This window comes from Triticum aestivum, chromosome 5A, assembly GCF_018294505.1.
Source record: "Triticum aestivum cultivar Chinese Spring chromosome 5A, IWGSC CS RefSeq v2.1, whole genome shotgun sequence".
Taxonomy (NCBI): Eukaryota; Viridiplantae; Streptophyta; class Magnoliopsida; order Poales; family Poaceae; genus Triticum; species Triticum aestivum.
This window is the reverse complement of record NC_057806.1, coordinates 672,926,456-672,945,146: the sequence shown is the minus strand read 5'-3', so window position 1 is coordinate 672,945,146 and position 18,691 is coordinate 672,926,456.

Sequence of the window (18,691 nt, the reverse complement as noted above, 5' to 3'; positions counted from 1 at the left end):
TTACCGAGTGGGCCCAGAGATACCTCCTCGACAATCGGAGTGACAAATCCTAATCTCGAAATACGCCAACCCAACAAGTTCCTTCGGAGACACCTATAGAGCACCTTTATAATCACCCAGTTACGTTGTGACGTTTGGTAGCACACAAAGTGTTCCTCCGGTAAACGGGAGTTGCATAATCTCATAGTCATAGGAACATGTATAAGTCATGAAGAAAGCAATAGCAGAATACTAAACGATCGTGTGCTAAGCTAACGAAATGGGTCAAGTCAATCACATCATTCTCCTAATGATGTGATCCCGTTAATCAAATGACAACTCTTTGTCTATGGCTAGGAAACATAACCATCTTTGATCAACGAGCTAGTCAAGTAGAGGCATACTAGTGACAATCTGTTTGTCTATGTATTCACACATGTATCATGTTTCCGGTTAATACAATTCTAGCTTGAATAATAAACATCTATCATGATATAAGGAAATAAATAATAACTTTATTATTGCCTCTAGGGCATATTTCCTTCAGTCTCCCACTTGCACTAGCGTCAATAATCTAGATTACATAATAATGATTCTAACACACATGGAGTCTTGGTGCTGATCATGTTTTGCTCGTGGAAGAGTGATGGTGTCCTGGACTAGGGGGTAGTCACCACGTCATCTCCTGGTCTGTTATATTGGGCCGAGGACCCCCATGGCCGTATACTCATCGGCCAGTTCGGACAGCTGCCGCATACATGGAAGATTCTACAAAACTTGGTGATCAAGACAAGGACTCCTCCCCACCGGCGTATTCGGCTAGTACTCTTGTTATCCTAGGCCTCTGGTGCATTATATAAACCGAGGCCAGGCTAGTCGATAGATAGATACATATAGATGTTGGGTTTCGTAGTAATTTCAAAAAATTTCCTACGCACACGCAAGATCATGGTGATGCATAGCAACGAGAGGGGAGAGTGTTGTCTACGTACCCACGCAGACCGACTGCGGAAGCGTTGACGCAACGTAGAGGAAGTAGTCGTACGTCTTCACGATCCAACCGATCAAGTACCGAAACTACGGCACCTCCGAGTTCGAGCACACGTTCAGCTCGATGACGATCCCCGGACTCCGATCCAGCAAAGTGTCGGGGAAGAGTTCCGTCAGCACGACGGCGTGGTGATGATCTTGATGCACTACAGCAGCAGGGCTTCGCCTAAACTCCGCTACAGTATTATCGAGGAATATGGTGGCTGGGGGCACCGCACACGGCTAAGGAATAGATCACGTGGATCAACTTGTGTGTTCTAGGGTGCCTCTGCCTCAGTATATAAAGGACTAGAGGGGGGGAGGCTGGCCGGCCAAGGTGTGGCGCGCCAGGAGAATCCTACTCCCTCTGGGAGTAGGATTCCCCCCCCCCCCAATCCTAGTTGGAATAGGATTCGCTGAGGGGGAAAAGAGAGGGAGGGGGCCGGCCACCTCTCCTAGTCCTAATAGGACTAGGGGAAGGGGGAGGCGCGCAGCCCATGTAGGGATGCCTCTTCTCTTTTCCACTAAGGCCCATCATGGCCCATTTAGCTCCCGGGGGGTTCCGGTAACCTTCCCGGTACTCCGGTAAAATCCCGATTTCACCCAGAACACTTCCGATATCCAAACATAGGCTTCCAATATATCAATCTTTACGTCTCGACCATTTCGAGACTCCTCGTCATGTCCGTGATCACATCCGGGACTCCGAACAACCTTCGGTACATCAAAATGCATAAACTCATAATATAACTATCATCGTAACCTTAAGCATGCGGACCCTACGGGTTCGAGAACAATGTAGACATGACCGAGACACGTCTCCGGTCAATAACCAATAGCGGGACCTGGATGCCCATATTGGCTCCTACATATTCTACGAAGATCTTTATCGGTCAGACCGCATAACAACATACGTTGTTCCCTTTGTCATCGGTATGTTACTTGCCCGAGATTCGATCGTCGGTATCCAATACCTAGTTCAATCTTGTTACCGGCAAGTCTCTTTACTCGTTCTGTAATACATCATCCCGCAACTAACTCATTAGTTGCAATGCTTGCAAGGCTTATGTGATGTGCATTACCGAGAGGGCCCAGAGATACCTCTCCGACAATCGGAACGACAAATCCTAATCTCGAAATACGCCAACCCAACATCTACCTTTGGAGACACCTGTAATGCTCCTTTATAATCACCCAGTTACGTTGTGACGTTTGGTAGCACCCAAAGTGTTTCTCCGGCAAACGGGAGTTGCATAATCTCATAGTCATAGGAACATGTATAAGTCATGAAGAAAGCAATAGCAACATACTAAACGATCGGGTGCTAAGCTAATGGAATGGGTCATGTCAATCAGATCATTCAACTAATGATGTGACCTCGTTAATCAAATAACAACACTTTGTTCATGGTTAGGAAACATAACCATCTTTGATTAACGAGCTAGTCAAGTAGAGGCATACTAGTGACACTAAGTTTGTCTATGTATTCACACATGTATTATGTTTCCGGTTAATACAATTCTAGCATGAATAATAAACATTTATCATCATATAAGGAAATAAATAATAACTTTATTATTGCCTCAAGGGCATATTTCCTTCAGTCTCCCACTTGCACTAGAGTCAATAATCTAGATTACACAGTAATGATTCTAACACCCATGGAGCCTTGGTGCTGATCATGTTTTGCTCGTGGAAGAGGCTTAGTCAACGGGTCTGCAACATTCAGATCCGTATGTATCTTGCAAATCTCTATGTCTCCCACCTGGACCAGATCCCGGATGGAATTGAAGCGTCTCTTGATGTGCTTGGTTCTCTTGTGAAATCTGGATTCCTTTGCCAAGGCAATTGCACCAGTATTGTCACAAAAGATTTTCATTGGACCCGATGCACTAGGTATGACACCTAGATCGGATATGAACTCCTTCATCTAGACTCCTTCATTTGATGCTTCCGAAGCAGCTATGTACTCCGCTTCACATGTAGATCCCGCTACGACGCTTTTTTTAGAACTGCACCAACTGACAGCTCCACCGTTTAATGTAAACACGTATCCGGTTTGTGATTTAGAATCGTCCGGATCAGTGTCAAAGCTTGCATCAACGTAACCATTTACAACGAGCTCTTTGTCACCTCCATAAACGAGAAGCATATCCTTAGTCCTTTTGAGGTATTTCAGGATGTTCTTGACCGCTGTCCAGTGATCCACTCCTGGATTACTTTGGTACCTCCCTGCTAGACTTATAGCAAGGCACACATCAGGTCTGGTACACAGCATTGCATACATGATAGAGCCTATGGCTGATGCATAGGGAACGTCTTTCATATTCTCTCTATCTTCTGAAGTGGTCGGGCATTGAGTCTTACTCAACTTTACACCTTGTAACACAGGCAAGAACCCTTTCTTTGCTTGATCCATTTTGAACTTCTTCAAAACTTTGTCAAGGTATGTGCTTTGTGAAAGTCCAATTAAGTGTCTTGATCTATCTCTATAGATCTTGATGCCTAATATGTAAGCAGCTTCATCGAGGTCCTTCGTTGAAAAACTCTTATTCAAGTATCCCTTTATGCTATCCAGAAATTCTATATCATTTCCAATTAGTAATATGTCATCCATATATAATCTTAGAAATGCTACAGAGCTCCCACTCGCTTTCTTGTAAATACAGCCTTCTCCAAAAGTCTGTATAAAACCATATGCTTTGATCACACTATCAAAGCGTTTATTCCAAATCGGAGAGGCTTGCACCAGTCCATAAATGGATCGCTGGAGCTTGCACACTTTGTTAGCTCCCTTTGGATCGACAAAACCTTCCGGTTGCATCATATACAACTCTTCTTCTAGAAATCCATTTAGGAATGCAGTTTTGACATCCATTTGCCAAATTTCATAATTATAAAATGCGGCAATTGCTAACATGATTCGGACAGACTTAAGCATCGCTACGGGTATACCTGGCCATTCCTCGGGCCGGGCCGGGCTTCGGGCCGGGCCAACCAAAGCCCGACGCAAAAAACCCAGGCCCGAGCCCGGCCCGGCCCGGCCGTCGGGCCTAAAAATCAGGCCCGAGCCTGGCCCATCATCCTAAAAGCCCATCGGACCTCGGGCCACGGGCTAGGCCTCTTCCTTAAATGGCGAAATCGACGGGCCCGGGCCCGGCCCGACCCGGGCTTCGGGCTCAAAACCTAGGCCCGAGCTCGGCCCATGGACAAGGTCGGGTCGGGGCGGGCTTTTTCGGGTCAGGCCGGGCCGGGCTGCCCATGGCCAGGACTAGCTACGGGTGAGAAAGTCTCATCGTAGTCAATCCCTTGAACTTGTCGAAAACCTTTTGCAACAAGCCGAGCTTTATAGACAATAACATTACCATCAGCGTCAGTCTTCTTCTTGAAGATCCATTTATTCTCAATGGCTTGCCGATCAACGGGCAAGTCAACCAAAGTCCACACTTTGTTCTCATACATGGATCCCATCTCAGATTTCAAGGCCTCAAGCCATTTTGCGGAATCTGGGCTCACCATCGCTTCTTCATAGTTCGTAGGTTCATCATGGTCTAGTAACATGACTTCCAGAACAAGATTATCGTACCACTGTGGTGCGGATCTTACTCTGGTTGATCTACGAGGTTCGGTAGTAATTTGATATGAAGCTTCATGATCATTATCATTAGCTTCCTCACTGATTGGTGTAGGTGTCACAGAAACCGGTTTCTATGATGAACTACTCTCCAATAAGGGAGCAGGTACAGTTACCTCATCAAGTTCTACTTTCCTCCCACTCACTTCTTTTAAGAGAAACTCCTTCTCTAGAAAGATTCCAAATTTAGCAGCAGAAGTCTTGCCTTCGGATCTGTGATAGAAGGTGTACCCAACAGTCTCTTTTGGGTATCCTATGAAGACACATTTCTTCGATTTGGGTTCGAGCTTATCAGGTTGAAGATTTTTCACATAAGCATCGCAGCCCCAGACTTTAAGAAACGACAACTTTGGTTTCTTGCCAAACCACAGTTCATAAGGCGTCGTCTCAACGGATTTTGATGGTGCCCTATTTAACGTGAATGCAGCCATCTCTAAAGCATAACCCCAAAACGATAGTGGTAAATCAGTAAAAGACATCATAGATTGCACCATATCTAGTAAAGTATGATTACGATGTTCGGACACACCATTACGCTGTGGTGTTCCGGGTGGCGTGAGTTGCGAAACTATTCCACAATTTTTCAAATGTACACCAAACTCGTAACTCAAATATTCTCCTCCACGATCAGATCGTAGAAACTTTATTTTCTTGTTACGATGATTTTCAACTTCACTCTGAAATTCTTTGAACTTTTCAAATGTTTCAGACTTATGTTTCATTAAGTAGATATACCCATATCTGCTTAAATCATCTGTGAAGGTGAGAAAATAACGATATCCGCCACGAGCCTCAATATTCATCGGACCACATACATCGGCATGTATGATTTCCAACAAATCTGTTGCTCTCTCCATAGTACCGGAGAACGGTGTTTTAGTCATCTTGCCCATGAGGCACGGTTCGCAAGTACCAAGTGATTCATAATCAAGTGGTTCCAAAAGTCCATCAGTATGGAGTTTCTTCATGCGCTTTACACCGATATGACCTAAACGATGGTGCCACAAATAAGTTGCACTTTCATTATCAACTCTGCATCTTTTGGCTTCAATATTATGAATATGTGTATCACTACTATCGAGATTTAACTAAAATAGACCACTCTTCAAGGGTGCATGACCATAAAAGATATTACTCATATAAATAGAACAATCATTATTCTCTAATTTAAATGAATAGCCGTCTCGCATCAAACAAGATCTAGATATAATGTCCATGCTCAACGCTGGCACCAAATAACAATTATTCAGGTCTAAAACTAATCTCGAAGGTAGATGTAGAGGTAGCGTGCCGACCGTGATCACATCGACTTTGGAACCATTTCCCACACGCATCGTCACCTCGTCCTTAGCCAATCTTTGCTTGATCCGTAGCCCCTGTTTCGAGTTGCAAATATTAGCAATAGAATCAGTATCAAATACCCAGGTGCTACTATGAGCATTAGTAAGGTACACATCAATAACATGTATATCACATATACCTTTGTTCACCTTGCCATCCTTCTTATCCGCCAAATACTTGGGGCAGTTCCGCTTCCAGTGACCAGTCTGCTTGCAGTAGAAGCACTCAGTCTCAGGCTTAGGTCCAGACTTGGGTTTCTTCTCTTAAGCAGCAACTTGTTTGCTGTTCTTCTTGAAGTTCCCCTTCTTCTTCCCTTTGCCCTTTTTCTTGAAATTGGTGGTCTTATTGACCATCAACACTTGATGCTCCTTCTTGATTTCTACCTCCACAGCCTTTAGCATCGCGAAGAGCTCGGGAATTGTCTTATTCATCCCTTGCATATTATAGTTCATCATGAAGCTTTTGTAGCTTGGTGGCAGTGATTGAAGAACTCTGTCAATGAGACTATCAACAGGAAGATTAACTCCCAGTTGAGTCAAGTGATTATGATACCCAGACATTTTGAGTATATGTTCACTGACAGAACTATTCTCCTCCATCTTGCAGCTATAGAACTTATTGGAGACTTCATATCTCTCAATCCGGGCATTTGCTTGAAATATTAACTTCAATTCCTGGAACATCTCATATGCTCCATGACGTTCAAAACGTCGTTGAAGTCCCGGTTCTAAGCCGTAAAACATGGCACAGTGAACTATCGAGTAGTCATCAGCTTTACTCTGCCAAACGTTCTTAACGTTGTCAGCAGCATCTGCAGCAGGCCTGTCACCCAGCGGTGCTTCCAGGACGTAATTCTTCTGTGCAGCAATGAGGATAATCCTCAAGTTACGGACATAGTCCGTGTAATTGCTACCATCATCTTTCAACTTTGCTTTCTCAAGGAACGTATTAAAATTCAACGGAACAACATCACGGGCCATTTATCTACAGTAAACATAGACAAGCAAGATACTATCAGATACTAAGTTCATGATAAATTTAAGTTCAATTAATCATATTACTTAAGAACTCCCACTTAGATAGACATCCATCTAATCCTCTAAGTGATCCATATCAACTAAACCATGTCCGATCATCACGTGAGATGGAGTAGTTTCAATGGTGAACATCACTATGTTGATCATATCTACTCTATGATTCACGCTCGACCTTTCGGTCTCTGTGTTCCGAGGCCATATCAGTTATATGCTAGGCTCGTCAAGTTTAACCTGAGTATTCCACGTGTGCAACTATTTTGCACCCGTTGTATTTGAACGTAGAGCCTATCACACACGATCATCACGTGGTGTCTCAGCACGACGAACTTTCACAACGGTGCATACTCAGGGAGAACACTTACACCTTGATAATTTAGTGAGAGATCGTCTTATAATGCTACCATCAATCAAAGCAAGATAAGATGCATAAAAGATAAACATCACATGCAATCAATATAAGTGATATGATATGGCCATCATTATCTTCTGCTTGTGATCTCCATCTCCGAAGCACCATCATGATCACCATTGTCACCGGTGCGACACCTTGATCTCCATCGTAGCATCATTGTCGTCTCGCCAATTTATGCTTCTAGGACTATCGCTACCGCTTAATGATAAATTAAAACATTACAGGGCGATTGCATTGCATACAATAAAGCGACAACCATATGGCTTCTGCCAGTTGCCGATAACTTGGTTACAAAACATGATCATCTCATACAATAAAATATAGCATCATGCCTTGACCATATCACATCACAACATGCCCGGCAAAAACAAGTTAGACATCCTCTACTTTGTTGTTGCAAGTTTTACGTGGCTGCTACGGGCTGAGCAAGAACCGTTCTTACCTACGCATCAAAATCACAATGATAGTTCGTCAAGTTAGTGTTGTTTTAACCTTCTCAAGGACCGTGCGTAGCCACACTTGGTTCAACTAAAGTTGGAGAAACTGACACCCGCCAGCCATCTGTGTGCAAAGCATGTCGGTAGAACCAGTCTCGCGTAAGCGTACGCGTAATGTCGGTCCGGGCCGCTTCATCCAACAATACCGCTGAACCAAAGTATGACATGATGGTAAGCACTATGACTTGTATCGCCCACAACTCACTTGTGTTCTACTCGTGCATATGACATCTACGCATAAAACCTAGCTCGGATGCCACTATTGGGGAACGTAGTAATTTCAAAAAAAAATCCTACGCACACGCGAGATCATGGTGATGCATAGCAATGAGAGGGGAGAGTGTGTCCATGTACCCTCGTAGACCGGAAGCGGAAGCGTTAGCACAACACGGTTGATGTAGTCGTACGTCTTCACGATCCGACCGATTAAGTACCGAACGCACGGCACCTCCGAGTTCTGCACACGTTCAACTCGATGACGTCCCTCGAACTCCGATCCAGCCGAGTGTTGAGGGAGAGTTTCTTCAGCATGACGGCATGGTGACGATGATGATGTTCTACCGATGCAGGGCTTCGCCTAAGCACCGCTACGATATGATCGAGGTGGATTATGGTGGAGGGTGGCACTGCACACGGCTAAGAGATCAATTGTTGTGTCTATGGGGTTCCCCCTCCTCCGTATATAAAGGGGGAGGAGGAGAGGGCCGACCAAGGGGGTGGTGCGCCCTAGGAGGGGGAAACCTATTCCAAGTAGGTTTGCCCCTCCCTTTCCTAGTCCAAGAAGGAGGGGGAAGGAAGGAGTGGGAGAGGGGAAAGGCAAGGGGGGCACCGCCCCCCTTTCCTTGTCCTATTCGAACTCAAGGGGAGGGGGCGCGCCTCTTGCCCTGGCCGGCCCCTCTCTCTCTCCACTAAGGCCCAACAAGGCCCATTAGCTCCCAGGGGGGTTCCGGTAACCCCCGGTACTCCGATAAATGTCTGAAACCTTCTGGAACCTTTCCGGTGCACAAACATAGTCGTACAATATATCGATCTTTACGTCTTGACCATTTCGAGACTCCTCGTCATGTCCATGATCACATCCGGGACTCTGAACTACCTTCGGTACATCAAAACATATAAACTCATAATATAACCGTCATCTAACTTTAAGCGTGCGGACCCTACGGGTTCGAGAACTATGTAGACATGACCGAGACACGTCTCCGGTCAATAACCAATAGCGGAACCTGGATGCTCATATTGGCTCCTACATATTCTACGAAGATCTTTATCGGTCAAACCGCATAACAGCATACGTTGTTCCCTTTGTCATCGGTATGTTACTTGCCCGAGATTGAATCGTCGGTATCTCAATACCTAGTTCAATCTCGTTACCGGCAAGTCTCTTTACTCGTTCCGTAATACATCATCCCGCAACTAACTCACTAGTTGTATTGCTTGCAAGGCTTATAGTGATGTGCATTACCGAGTGGGCCCAGAGATACCTCTCCGACAATCGGAGTGACAAGTCCTAATCTCAAAATACGCCAACCCAACAAGTACCTTCGAAGACACCTGTAGAGCACCTTTATAATCACCCAGTTACATTGTGACGTTTAGTAGCACACAAAGTGTTCCTCCGGTAAACGGGAGTTGCATAATCTCATAGTCATAGGAACATGTATAAGTCATGAAGAAAGCAATAGCAGAATACTAAATGATCGTGTGCTAAGCTAACGGAATGGGTCAAGTCAATCACATCATTCTCCTAATGATGTGATCCTGTTAATCAAATGACAACTCTTTGTCTATGCTAGGAAACATAACCATCTTTGATCAATGAGCTAGTCAAGTAGAGGCATACTAGTGACAATCTGTTTGTCTATGTATTCACACATGTATCATGTTTCTGGTTAATACAATTCTAGCATGAATAATAAACATTTATCATGATATAAGGAAATAAATAATAACTTTATTATTGCCTCTAGGGCATATTTCCTTCATAAGGGGCACATAAATATCGTTCATGGCCGGGATTACTTTCTGGGGAACGTGCTGCAACACCTCCTCAACACCGATGACACCCTCTGATGTGTATTGTGCCTCATAGAACTCACGAACCATGGTGCGTAGCTCGGCTGGGTCATCGGTGTGTACACCCAATGAGTTGTATAATGCCTTTATCATGTTCTTCTTCCTTCTCATGCTTGCCCGCATATGAAAAAACTTAGTGTTTCTGTCTCCTGTTGACAGCCATTCCAATCTTGATCTTTGCCGCCACATAATCTCCTCTCTATGGTACAACTCCACCAACTTTTCATTCATTTTGATCTCTATGTGCATCGGTCCCGTGCATGTTGGATTACTTCGCATCCTATCAAGTGAGGATTTTAGCTCCTTTATCTCCTTCCGGACACTACCGAAGGTGTCTCTGCTCCAAGATGTTATTTGATGGGATATGGAGAGAAGCTTGTCTCTGAAATCTCCTATGCCATAACCCCGGGACACATCATTCCATCTTGACTCGATAGTTCGCCTCCAGTCCTCATGTGACTCCCACATGACCTCATATTTGAAGGCCTTCGCACCTCCCATCTGTTGCGGCTCTTGATCAAAGCTAAGAAGAACTGGGCCATGATCCGAGCTAGCTGACGTAAGGTGTTTCAGGGTCGCTGTAGGGAACATGTCCATCCAACCAGTGGACGCCAGAGCCCTGTCCAGTCGCATCCTGGCATAAGAACCCCCGGCCACCTTCTTCTCAAAAGTCCAGAATCTTCCCTGATACCCAATGTCCATCAACATGCAAACATCCACAGCATCCCGGAAAGCTTGGATTTGTGCATTGCTTCTATTAGCTACGCCCTGGTGTTCTTCCTGACGTAGCACCTCGTTGAAATCACCCACACAGACCCAAGGCAATTCATTCAAAGCTGCCAAGTTTTTCATTAGATCCCAGGTTTGGTGCCTCGGACTAGTTTTAGCCTCCCCATAAAAGCATGTCAATCGCCATGGGTCCTGCCCCGCCCCCTGTATTCTCACATCAATGTGATAAACAGAGTCGCCCAAAATCTCAACATCAATTGTTTTATTCCAAAACATTCCAATTCCACCACTTCTACCCTGACTATTTATTGCATACGAGTTATCATACCCCAGAGTGCTAGCAAAAGCTTCTACACGTACACCACTGATTTGTGTCTCAACAATACATAGTACGGTAGGGGCAAACTTCAACGCGAAATCGCGAAGTTCACGAACTGCCGCGGGTTTGCCCGCGCCATGGCAGTTCCAGCAGAAGACACTCATTGGTTCCGGCAGAAGACACTCATTTGTGTCTCGACAATACATAGTACGGTAGGAGCGCTCGTTAACTAGTTGGTTCCTGCAGTAATTACGCTGAAAAGCCAACTGTTTGGGCCTCAACTGTTAGGCCGCGGCTTGAAGAGATGGGCCGCAGCTCCTACTCAAATTAGAGATATTTCGCGGGAGCGTCTACGCCTCTGAGTGAGACGGGTCGTTTACGTCGGCTGTTCCATCGTTACATATGTTTGATTCATTCTCTTTTTTGCTATTTTCTTTTTGAAAAACACACATATATACATACGTATTTCGAAAGTTAGTCTACTTAAATTTATAAAAATCAGTGAGCATTAAAAATGTTCATGTAATGTAAAAAACTCATCACATAAATTGTAAAAGCTGTTCGTATCATCAAAACATTGTTCATCACATTTACAAAATGGTCGCACGTTTTAGATATATGTTTGCGACATTTCTAAAAGAAATGTTTGCGTAACTTTGGAAAACATTCTGTACCATATGGAGAAAAAGTTCAAGGCATTTCAAGAAATGTTCCCATCGCTTATAAGATGTTTCACGCGTTTTGAAAACTATTCATGTTATTAATTAAAAATGCTTGCCGTGTATTTCCAAAACAACCAGCATGCATTTGAAAAATGTTCAACAATTAAAAATGGTTCGCACATTTTTGAAAAATGCTCATGAAATTAAAATTTTGCTCAATATATTTTGTAAAAATGTTCGCCGTGTATCTGTTAAATGTTCAACATGTATTCCAAATACTGTTCAGCATGTATTGAAAGATGCTCTACGTGTATCTAAAAACTGTTCAACTTATATATAAAAATGTCTAATGTGCATGTGACAAATTTTCAACATGTATCTAAAAATGTTTAGCTTGTATTAAAAATGCCATGTATTTGAAAAAGCTACTTCCTCTGTCTCGAAGTATATGATGTTTTTTAGGCTCCAGTAGCGTGCAAAAACATCACATATTTTGAGGCGGAGGTAGTAAGAAAAAACAAAACCAGAAAAAACTGGAAAAAGAAAGGAAAGACAACCAGCGAAACCACACAGCTGATAAAATCTCTACTTACTTAAAAGGAATGTAAGGTTCTCATTTCACCTTTTTTTTCATCACCCCTTGGTCCAACCTTCCTTGCATGATACTAAATCAACCTAATTTACTCACCTTCTGAACCAACTCCACTTTTATTTACTTACCAAACTTCGGATCAAAATATAAGGTAATTCATGGGCAGAATTTGATGATCATTTATTTACACAATTGCATTATTATAGACAGTTAAATCATAAGCCGACGTATAGAACATTTATATCCCGTTGCAACGTACGGGCATTGTTCTAGTAAGAAAAAACTTGAAGAAACCTGACCAAGAAAACACACAAAAGGAAAAAAAATGTGCGCAAGGTACGAAACCGATCTCTACCTGTCTATAGAACCTTCCGAGTACCGCTCTATTGGGCCGGTCCAGTTAGACTATCACACAGCGGGCGCCAAAGGCGAGACAAAGGTACATCTTGCAGTACGCGAGATTATATCATTTGCTGCATTTTGCTCCTTCTTTCTTAAATAATAACACGGCTAAAACAGAGCTCCCCGATGAAAGAAGGGGAAACTGCACTGCTTTCAAATATGACGTGAATTCTAAAAATGCTCATTTCATGAAGAGATGAGGTTAGAATAACGAATTTCATTCGAGCGGTGACCCGATACTAAAACGGTAACTAACCCAGAAGATGAGGGGAGCAATCTGACGTGAATTCGAATTCGTGTCGATTTTTTAGATAGGTTGCCAAGTCCTTGATATGTAGGCATGAATTCAACCTGTGTTGTGAGGACAAGCAAACAAATGAAGAGAAAGTCATTGCTTGTAGTAGTACGGCAGAGGACACGGCAGCATGAGTCTATGACGCCACGTTGCCGTGGCCACAGCAGACCAATCCCACTCCCACGCTCCCTGCCTGGTGGGCCTGCTGCTACCGGGCCGCTAGGAGGGAGGACCAAGAACCAAACAGGGAGAGGGAGCTCTGAAACCCAAGCACGCACACGCAAGCAGCGGGCGGAGGCACAAGAACCAGAGAGACATGCAGTGCAGCAATTGTAACAATCAATGTCCAAGTTCAGGTTCAGGCAGCCCATGCCGCCATCCCATCCACGGCCATGCTCCTACTAAAACCACAGGGCTACTGCCGGCCACACTTCCACGTAGCTATCTTTCGTCTCCTAGTTTTCCTTGAGAATCCTTCGGCGGATGAATTCAGACTCTTCGCTCCATTTGTGCGGAGAAACAGAAACCTCTAGGGCGGGCAGCAGCTCCTGCTCTGATCACTTCACCGGAGTTTTTTTTTTGGGGTACTCCCTTTGTTTCAAAATAAGTGTCTCAACTTTATACTAACGTTAATAAAGTTATACTAACTTTAAAATACTTATTTTGGGACGGCGGGAGTACTAATCAGGAAACGTTCTCTGCTCACTGTTTTCATGTTACAGAGTGGTACTCTATAATGCAAAACCTGTGCTGGGCAATGGTGATCGCTAGCTCCTGGTTGAGTCGTGTTAATGCTCTGTCCCTCCCTGTCCCTCTGGTACCTATAATTGGTACTCCACTGGAGCGTTGCCCGACCTGCAGGAAAGGAAGAAAACTCCAGTAGGCTTATCCATCCACTGCTCGTCTGAAACTGGTGTTCAACACACACACACCCGTGCATGTACCTCCCTCCCTCCTCCTGTCAGAAATTCAGAACAGGATCCCAGGCCTTTCTTGAATGCAGCACAGTGAGTGAAAACACACAAGCTGAGCCCTGATTGATTAATGTTGTGAAGAAAACACATGGCCTCCTTATCTTTGCGTGATGGAACTCAATTTCCATTTTCTGTGACACGACAGCAGCCAGTGTCCTGGCTAGCTAGTTTCTTCAGATTTCTCCTGTACTGCACACCGGGCCGCGGCCACAGTGCCACAGTGAAGCCGTAGTTCTCAAGCGCTGCTGTAGCTGCAGTACAATGAAGCAGGCCCGGGCCCGGGCCCTTAGAACGCTGTCCAGATTTTATTTATTTAAAAATGACAGTAACATTATTCCAAAAAAAATGGAGTCAAGTTTTGTCTGGCACCACACCTTTGGGTGCAAGTTGGAGCCGATGATCGGCTGCTGCACCGCCAACCAGGAGACACAGCACAACTGCTTGCCTCCTTTCGGGTACAGCGAAGCTCGCCAATTTTTCGACTGAAGAAATCAAACGGGAGACGAGCAGGCGGATCCAGGCAGGCAGGCACAGCAGTATCTTGTCCTGATAATGGAGGTGCCGTCATGTCAGCAACAACTCAGCAGTACAGTGCAGTGCTCCATCTACTGCCCAATCTACTGCTTTCAACAGGAACTCTGGCTAAGCGTACGTGCTAAGCTGCTCATGCTCATGGAGCGATCAGCAGTAGCAACACTGTGTTGAGCCACAGCTGTACAACTAGCTTAAACAAAGCCTGTGGCGCTCACTAATTAGTAATTACCACTTACTAGCAGCACTGACTGATGATCGATTAGCAGTGCCTGCGCACGCACGCACGTAGTAGTGCAGTAATAAGTAGACGGGAGTCCAAAAAGCGGGAGCGAGGGAGCAGCCCCGGCTGGGCCGCGCCTGACCCGGAGCTAGAGTATAAACAAAGGCGTCTCCTCCAACATCATGCATCTTTGAGCAAAAAAAAATGTTTGGGAAAGTGGTGAAATCCTCCAAGCCAAACCATTGGTTTTCAGAGGTGGCCGGCCGGGCCCTAGAAAAGAAACTGCGCGCGATGCGTCTCTCAAGATCAACAAATGTTTTTTTAAAAAACAAGACAAAAGACTTGCCATTTTTATTGAATAAGAAGAGGTTTCAGAACAGATATCGTCAAGCGCCTGCAGTGGCCCAACTACAAACTTCCTCTTTGATGCGTCGCATAACTGTCGCCACCGGCACCGCTTTGCTCCTCAAGACACGAGCATTCCTTTCATTCCAAATCTCCCATCCCACAAGTAGTAACAGGGAAGACAGGGCCTTCATCGGGAGTGTGTTATTAGAAAGGACCGCATCCCACCAAGATTTCACCGAATCGAACAGGAGCCACGGGGCCGTGGGGATAACACACCCAAGCCATGAGAAGACCGCGTTCCAAATCCAGACAGAGAAACGACACTTGAAGATTAGGTGTGCTGCAAATTCTTGCACCTGACTGCAAAGTGGGCATTTGTCACAATTTGGCCATCCTCTTCTCTGAAACCTATCAGCCGTCCAAACTCTGTTTTGCATAACAAGCCAGGCAAAAAAGTTGCATTTAGGGGAACCCACACCTTCCAGACCGTAGCAGCCAAACCTGAGAGCGGGAGGTCATGAAACTGCGCCAAGTAAGCGGACTTTGCAGAGTACTGCCCATCATTGATTGACTTCCACACTATAGAGTCCTGGACACCTGGCTGAATGGCCACACTCGCTAGCCTCTCCCAAAAGGCCAAGAATTGTTGAAGGTGTTACGGTCGCCACGACCTTAAGAATCATACAGAGACGAACAGAGGGAGGTCGCTCTAAAACCCAAGATGCCAATGATGAAGCAGTGGCATCCCCTCTAGCCTCTGCTCTGCTGCTGCAACCATCAAATTTTCCAACACACTTTCCCCACGCACGCACGCGCGAGCAGCAGCAGCAGCGGAGGCACAATCAGAGATGCAATGCAGCAATGGTGCCATGCCAATCAATGGCCGTACTTGCACCTGCTTGTCCAGGTTCAGGCATGCTTCCCCTCGCGCCGCCACCGCCCTGGGCGACTCGGGGGCCTCCAACCCTAGGCACCACCGCCGCCCTCTCCTTCTCCCCTCCTCGCGCCGCCGCCGGGTGACGCCGCCGGGTGAAACCCATGTGGCAGACGGCGGCGGCGGGGGGACTCCCTCTCCCGCCTCCCCTTCTTCCGCGGGCGGCGGATCTAGGCGGCAGGCGGCGGTGTCCTGCGGCGGCAGGCCTCGGCGAGCGGTGGCGGGGCACGGGGCACGTGGCGGCGAGCCTCGGCAGGCGGTGGCGGCTGTGCGCAGGGCTGACTCCGGGGCGGCGGCGCGGGCTTGGATCCATCGCGGATCTGACCTGTGGGCGTGGCCTCGGCCTCCCCTGCTCGGCCGGCGGGTCTCGGTGGGGGGGCTTCCCCGTGCTGAGATCTGCCATGCCGGATCATCCAGATCCCGGCAAGGACGACGGCGACCCGTGCACGAGAGATAGAGGTCTTCGATCAGATCTAGGTGAAAACCTGCTATTGGCTATTGCCAAGGCCGGCGATGGCGACGCTGTCTGCGCCGTTCCCTTCCTGAAGGCATCGTCATGGAGATGTTCAAGGCCACTCTCTGCTATCTCCGGGGGAAACCCTAGATCAGTAGATCGGATGACGGCGGCTCTCTGGTGTCGTTTTCCCCCATGGGGGCGTCATTCTTGGAGGTGCACACGGGCTCAAGGGACTAGAGGACGACGACTTTGGTGGAGCGGTGCTTCATCTTTCCCATTGAAGGTGGCGGATCTCGGCGGCGTGGTGTTGTTGAGACTCGGCGTCTGATGCGCGGAGATGGACTCGCGCAGGAGGAGGTTGCTGTCTGGCGTCATGGTGACGTCGATGGCTGAGTGGCCAGACAAGGTAGAAGCCTCAATATGACTTGAAGATGGACTTGTGAAAGATGGCGGTGACGACACACGAGTGTGTCTGACCGGATTGTGTCCCAGACCCGGTATGTGGCTCGGCTGGGGCTTCCGAATATGTTTCTGCTTCCGACTTTTGATGTTAGGCTTAGGTGAGTGGTTTGGGTAGTGGCCCAGCTAGCACCCCTTCATCATTTTGGATAGGAGTAGCGGCATATGTTGCCAAGACGGTGGATTCAGGCACATTGTTGTAATACATTGTAAGGTCCTCGAGAATAATCAATAAAGTGGTCGTATGCATCTCCCAGATGCAGAGGCCGGGGGTCATCCTCCTTTTCTAAAAAAAAAGGCATGCTTCCCCTCTACACTCTACGTAGCCTTGGTCGCCTGATTTCCTTTAGGGCTCCGTCAGATAAATTCACACTTTACGTAGCCTTCACTCGGGTCGTGCCCCTGTGACCCCGTAGAGTTTAAATATGACTGCTTTCTTTGAGATGGTTCTTTGGATGTTGGTAGTTTTAACTAGTTGCGCGCCTGTAGTGAACTGGTACTCTTTTCTATGGAGAAGAGAAGAGAAACCGGGAGTTGTCAAATCGCTATAGTTGCTCAACTTTGGTAATCTGCACTGCTAGTCCTTTTTCTTGTGGCGGTCTTAACTAGTGCTGTCAGAAAGAGATTCAGAATAGGTTTCCTGAATGCACCACACCACAGTGAGAGTGAGCGAGCGTCCCATTCCTCCCACGCACGCAAGTTGAGCCCCAGTTAATGTTGCGGAAAGCCATGGGCATGCTATCTTAATCTACTGCTTGATGGAAGTATAAATTCCTGTGCCACGGCCCAGGGTCGGAAGCACTCTTGTCCAATGCCTCTAACAGTTGCAGGCTCCTACGGTACAGTGAAGCCGGCCCGGGCCCTGGTCCGATCCTGCCTCCGCCCCACAGCCACACTGTCCGGGTCGCGGCCAGGAAGCGTGCTTGCCTCCTTCAACAGTGCGGCAAAGCTCACCAATTTTTGGATGCAAGAAATGTACTTACATGGGAGATGAACAGGCGTACCAACAGCTCGCCAGTGCCCAATCTCTTCCTTTCAACAGCCAGCGCAGTGTTACTACTGCTTGCTGATCAACCTACGTACTCGCTCCGTTCCGAATTACTTGTCGCAGGTATTGATGTATCTAGATGTATTTTAGTTTTAGATACATCCATTTTTATGATGAATAATTTGGAAATGAAGGGAGTGTTAGTTAGTACTAAAGCTGCTCATGGCCATGCAGTGATGAGCGGTGGTAACACTGAAGGCGTCCCGTCACCTGACCTTGACCCTGACCCGGATCGCATAAACAAAGAGGTGGTGCTGTGCTCTCTGCACTCAAGGATTCTCAGCATCTCCAAGAGGCCACGGACAATGACTGTTTCCGATGGCATCACATGGACACACAGACGCAGCAAAAAATGACTGACCTGATGCATCCAAAACTCCAAATTCAGTCTTAATAGATTCTACTTTTCTAAAGAGGTGTAACCATTATGCTTTGAGCAAATACATGTGTACAAACGGAATCCCTAAAAAAAACCAGTGGTTTCATCAGACGTGGCCCTAGAAGAAAAACCGTGCGCGCTCGCTGCGTTTCTGGGCCAGCTCATGTTAGGCCAACTCCACCATGCGATCTCAAACGGACGTCCGATTTCGCCGAATTTTGTCCCTTTGGATAGGGCGATGGGGTCGTGTCCGAACCTGTCCTGGGATAAGGTGCCCGTGCGCCCAGCGCGCGGCCGCATCTGTTTGCCTCATCCTGTCCGCCAGGGCAAAAAA